This window comes from Lygodium microphyllum, chromosome 26, assembly GCF_053477565.2.
Source record: "Lygodium microphyllum isolate KBCC chromosome 26, Lygodium_microphyllum_v1.1.10, whole genome shotgun sequence".
In the NCBI taxonomy this organism is placed as follows: domain Eukaryota; kingdom Viridiplantae; phylum Streptophyta; class Polypodiopsida; order Schizaeales; family Lygodiaceae; genus Lygodium; species Lygodium microphyllum.
In genome coordinates this window covers 114980833-114987244 of record NC_141160.1, presented here as the reverse complement: position 1 = coordinate 114987244, position 6412 = coordinate 114980833, and positions in this window count along the sequence as shown.

Genomic DNA, 6412 nt, shown 5'->3' with positions numbered 1-6412 from the left:
AAAAGAAAAACTTACAAAGTCCTCCAGATATGTCCTATGGCCGCCACTCCCAAGATGATGGACCACTCCGACCTCTAATCATACCCTCGCTGCCTCGCGCTGCTGTCTCCAATGTCCTAGAGAATCTGTAGTCTCCTCCCTGATTCGGCACTAGTCGTCCATGTCTAGCCACTGAGGCTTTGAAGCCCCACTCTTGAGTGCCTTGCATGTGTCCGATCGTCTGTGTGACATATATGCATGCATGCACTCCATCATCCAGCCCGTAGAAAACCTATCTGTTGCGGTTGGTATCGAAAAATCCTCATGCAAGGATGCTACTATGTAGTCCTTGCTCCCCTCTGGTATGTCCTTCCAATGATCCAAGACATTATATCGAAAAACTTGTTGGCACAACTCTCTCATGCGAGCCATCACCCTCCTCCCCTCATCATTCTTGATGATGGCTCTTGACTTATCATCTACAAGGTAGACATACCCCTCTGGGTATGCCTAAGATGGGTCCTCTCCCATCTGCAACCACGCTCTTGGGCATATCCAGGAGACCCCTGTACATTTGGTGTACCTACCAGGGTAGTATCTATTGGAGTAGCATCCATAGGGGTGCCACTTGCGGACGGTTGAGCAAAAGCCAGAGTGAGTGGAGTAGACGTCCCCACAGGTGTGACGAATCCCGACTGTGACACAACTCCAACAGAATGACGAGACAGAGACATTGTATCTGTACCTTCACAGCAACCACCTGATCCACACTCTCTCAAGCCGCCACGAGAGAGAGGAGTAGCACTTGTATCCCGAGTTGACTGCAGGCTCACTACAACCGGATCTCTGCAGCACCCCCCTGAACCACTCCCTCCGTCTGACCCAAGTCTGGAACATCGACCTTGTCTACTAGAAACTGAAGCATCAGAGCGTGCCAAAGTAGATCTAATAAAGCAGCATGACGGTGTCCAAGATAGATCTTGGTCTGCCATATCTCTGAATCTCACCATCTAATTTGGAGACATAAGCGTGAAGATCTCTTGTAGCTCCTCATTGCTCATCCCTCGACTCATCTTGATGATCTAAATATCCACAAAAGTCACCTACACAGACATAAAATGATGTTAGCATAATCAATTCCATAAGGTTGCTACAGGACAGACCCCTTTTCAATTGGTGTATGGTACAGAAGCTGTTTTCCCTGTTGAACTGGAATTTTCCTCTTTACGACTGGCAGTTAAAGAACGCTTGGGAGATGATGAGTCACTACAACGCCGCCTCTTGCACTTGGAATGCTTGGATGAGATACGGCGGATGGCTCTACAATGTATAGAAACCACTCAAGTGCGACGCAAGGCCTATCATGACAGCTTCATCAAGCACAAGGAGTTCAAAGAAGGTGATCTTGTCTTGGTCTATGATTTGAGATTTGGCAAGTTTTCTGGCAAGCTTCAACAACAATGGATGGGCCCGTACAAGGTACTTATTGTCAATCCTAATGGCTCTGTTCAGGTGCAGACTGTTGATGCCTCTGATGATCCTTTTCTGATCAATGGGCTAAAGGGATCTTGACAATCACAAACGACTCACCCTTTCCCTTTTGGGCATCGCACTATCATTCTCTTCATGCTTCTGATATCCCTTACGATCTTCCTCATGAGACAGTCTCGTTCTGCTAGCCCCTCAAAGATACCTCTCAACACTACCTTGTTCTCTTCTCGTATGATCCAACAACAGTGGCGAGGTTGGTGCTGACACATGGTATTTCTACCATTCTCTTTATTAATGAGAAAAAAAAGGAAAAAAAACTAAAAAAACTACCTATTATGGAAGAAAATGAAGAAATTCCTTGTCATAACAGGCCTCATTTTAAGAAAAGGCGGAAACACCCTTGGGTGGGAAGCTGACTGTGGAAAAGGTGGTAACACCCCACAGTTTAGGATAGCTGACTTACCAGTAGTACCTTTTCCGCAAGCAATTTGAAGCCACCTCCCTTGGTGTGGTGTCTCTGCAATATCTGTCTGTTTGCCCTTCTTAACATACGACCTTTCTTACAAATCATTGAAGTACCAGACTTGTTGGCTGCCTCCCTGGGTATGCCTCGTCTTCAATATCCTGATGACAACAACATCTGACACGATCTTCATCACCAACCCCTTGAGTGATGTGAGCTTTTATCTGAATAGGATGGGGATGTGTGTATGGGCTGCCCTCTGTATCTATTAGAGAGTGAGATAGAGGATGGGGTGAGTGACCAGTCTTTCCCTTCAAATCAAATGAGAGGTGAGATATGTGAACGAAGTGTTGCACACACAGGATGGGCCTTTCAATGCACAATGCAGGATCTGTTCCTTTGCATTGCACCATAAGGCTCCCTGGTGGCCTTCCTTTTTTCATTGTATGCCGGCATAGGGTGGGATGCACAGTTGCACCATCAAATGTGCACAAGGCATACAACCTCTGCACAAGTGACATTGAGGATTACATCAATGGGTTTCAGGAATGGGCTACCCTCTGTATCTTTCAACAGAGCGTGAGACAGAGAGTGGGCTGAGTGTGACAGATGTTTCTTCAATAAATTATTGAGAGGTGAGGATTGAGGGATGTTACGACCATTGGAGCCAGGTACATTTCTATTTCCTTATGCACCCACGGGATGGGCCTTTGCCATCAGCACAGGACACGTCACTCTATTTTGTACACAGTACTGCAAGGCTCCTTGGCCTTCCTGCTTGCACCTATGCCAGACGGGGTTGGATGCACTGATGCACCATCAATTGTACACCTTGGCATACTCCCTCTTTACCACCCCCTTGTTGATTTCTAAACCAGGTGTGAGATCTCCATCAATATTACCTCGAGTGACGTAAGTTATGGGGCGAGTGACTGTTCTTTCATTCCTCTTGAGTGCCCGTGAGTTGAGTCACTATCATTCGCCACGACATCTCTTCCGACGGGCTTCATCAACTAGCTACCTCCCTGGGTGTTGCTGCACGGTCCCTGCCATGCTCGTTGAATGCTGGAGCGAGCCGTGGTACCTCCTGCAGTTGACTCCAACCCTTCTGCAGCAGTGACAGTCCCTTTAACCATACACAAACCGGGCCAAGTCTTTCTAAACCTATTCTTATGATTGCAAGTGTACGTTATGTTTTAAGTGTGGGGACACCAGATTTTAGTCGCTTGACGAGTCCTAGGTTATGTTAGGGCATTTAACCCTGCCCGGTAAGATCTTAAGTGTGGGGATGCGTCCCTATGCTTATGTTCTACATATTATCATGGAAACACATCTATCCACTTCCAAATGTGGAAATTAATTTTCTATGCTCTGATGGGGTCCCTTCCCCACTCATCCGAACTATTTCACCCTGTCCCTAGGGTTATTCCTTGTTCGTTTGCTTTTATCCTTTGTTTTGCTCTTTTTCCATGTGAACATACTCTATATTCACTAAGACTCACATCCAACCTTATATCCTTGTCCGTTCCTCCGAATTGGCCATTTTTTGTTTTTGTACACCCTTGTTTCGACTTACGGTTCATCTGCTATCCCATTTTGAATAATTTTATGTTTTTCCATGTGAACACATCCTACATTTACTAGACCTAATATCAGAAGTCATAACCCAATTTGTCCCTTTGACTGCCACACTTTTCCTTTTTACATCCCCTTGTTCCAGCTTACTGTTTTTGAGTTATTAATTTTTAAAGCAATTTTTGCTAATTGGATATATTTCCATGTGAACGCGTCTTTCTCGCTTCAAAACAACAATTTAACATTTCAACCCTGTCCTACAACTTCCCTTGGATATATTTTCTTTTTACACCCTATCCTTCCGCTGTATGGGTTGTCCGTTATTAAATTTTGTGAGTTTTCGTGTCTTTTTCGTGTGTTGTTTTGCCCTTTTTCCATGTGAACCTGCCCTATTCTCGTGAGAATTCCATTTTGTCTAAATAACCTTGTCCGGACACCTTTCTTGCACAATTCTCCTTTTTTCTCTGCCCTATTTTTCCCTCTGGATTTTTTGTTATTAATTTTTATTGGTGTTTTTAATCTCAATTTTCTTATTTTTTCCATGAGAATGCCTCCTAACCCCATCCGAACTAAGATTTGATATGAGAGCCTTGAAGATTATATGTGTCTGGACATTTTTCATTTTTACTATCCTCCATTGTGATGCACGGATCATTCCATATTAGTTTTCGAATCCCTTTTCGGGTACGATTTTTGGATTTTTTTCATGTGAACGGATCTTATCTTCATCAGAATTGTGTTCTAACGTAATAGGCCTATCCGGCATGCCTTTTTGCACATTTTTCCTTTTTTCTGCCTTTCGTTCTGGTGCATGGTTTGGATTTTATAAGTTTTTCGGCTCATTTGCGCCTATCATGCCTCTTGCGTCGTGCGTGAGCACCCGTTGTTTTTCGATTTTTAATCATGACGACGCGTCCGTCACGTCCTCCTGCACTCGTGCCACTGTCCTACCCCCGTTGCTTCCTGCCACTACAAAATTTTTTTGCCCTCGACCCGCGCTTATGCGCGAGATGAGGGGGTGGGCTTCTTTTACTTATGTCTCTTAATTTTATTTATTTATTTATTTATTTTTAATACATTAATTCAATTTTTTTCAAAACCCCCCTCATGGACGGTTTTCCACCCCTCCCCTTCTCCTCTCTCTCTCCTTTTCTTTCTCCCTCTCTTCTTTTTCTTATCTCTCCCTGACCCCTCCCTCTCTCTCCCCTCTCTCTATGCTTCTTCTTTTTCCCCTTCTTCTTCTTCTCTCTCCTCCCCTCCTCCTCCTTCTCTTCCCTTCCTCCTCTCCTTCCCTTCTTCTCCCTCCCTTTCACCTCTTCTCCTCCTCTCCTCCCCTCCTCCTTCTCTTCCCTCCTCCTCCTTCTCTTCCCTTCCTCCTCTCCTTCCTCCCTTTGCTCTTGGACTTGCCGCGCCCCCTGTTGTCGCCGCCGGCCGCCGCCGGCCTTGCCGTTGCCACCGTGCCCCCTGCTGTCGATGCTTGCCGCACGCCGCTGCCCGCACCGTCATCGCCCGCGCCGCTGCTTGCCCTTCCTCCTCCCTTCCCTTCCTCCTCTTCCACCACCTCCTCCTCCTCCACACTCACCCCCTTCTCCTGCACCCTTCCCCCTCCTACTCCTCCTTCCCCTCCCATTTCCCCCGCCCAGTTTTAAACTACCCCCCCCATTTTTTTCCAACCCCCTATTTCTGACCCACACCCCCACCCCCACCCCCACCCCCACTTTGACCCTTCCGCCCCTCAATTTAACCCCTCCCCCTAATTTTACCCCTCCCCTCCACATTTAAACCCCCATTACAACTCTGACCCGCCCCCCTAAATTTGGCCCCTCCCCACATTTACCCCTCCCCTTCTCTTCATTTACCTCCCCCCCACCTAAGCCCCCTATCCCACCCCCTCCCTCTACCCTTTGCCCCTCCCCCCTTGTTCGTCCCCCTTCGCTCAATGTGATCGATGTTTTGGTGTCGAGGGGATATTGGCGTGCGTTCACGCGCGAGGATGTGTGCCTGCCTTGTTCGTGCGGTAGGGTCTTGCAACCATTCGTACGCAGTCACATTCATCAGCAGTTGTTCATATGCTGTCATGGGTATTTCAAATCCCAAAATCTCTAAAAACATATTTAAAAAATCAAATATTCATTAAAATTCAAAAAAATTAAAGAAAAATTCTTGAAAAATCTCCAATATTTTTGCAAACAATTGAAATATTTTTCAAACTAGAAATCTTAAAAAAAATTTGCAAAATATTTAAAAATTAAAAATTCTTTTCAAAAACATTAAAAAATTAGTCGAAATTCATTAAAATTTGATAAAAATACCAACATAATTTCAAAAAATTCCATACACTCCCTTGTATATTTTGAGAATATTTGATCAATTGAAAATGCTTCCCTAAGTTGCCAAAGTATTATTTGAAGATAAAACCCTGATTTTGATGCCCAAATTCATGAAAATTCATTTTAAATCTCAAAATTGGGCTAAATAATGTGAATTAAATCTGATTACCTTTTTGACACTTGATGCTCATGATTAGTTTGCTGAAATTTCATGTTCACCTCCTTTAAAAAAAACCAAAATCTATTATTTAAGAAAAACAAAAAAATCATAACCATAAATCCACGATTTTGTTTTATTTTGGTCATACATATCATTTGTTTCATTATTTTTTGTCAATGTGTTAGTTATTTTTTTCATTTTTTTGTACGAAAAAACGATTAGTTTTAGTCGACCTTTTGTCCGTTATGTGGAATATTTGTGGATTGCACCTTTCCTTTTTTTTTTTAAAGGACTTTGTATCAGACTTTGCAGACAGCCCCATCCATTGCAAGGTTTTTTCTCTTTTTCCCTCTCTCACGTTGCACCATAACATACATGTAATTGTAATAAAATCAATCGACCATGGCACCTAGC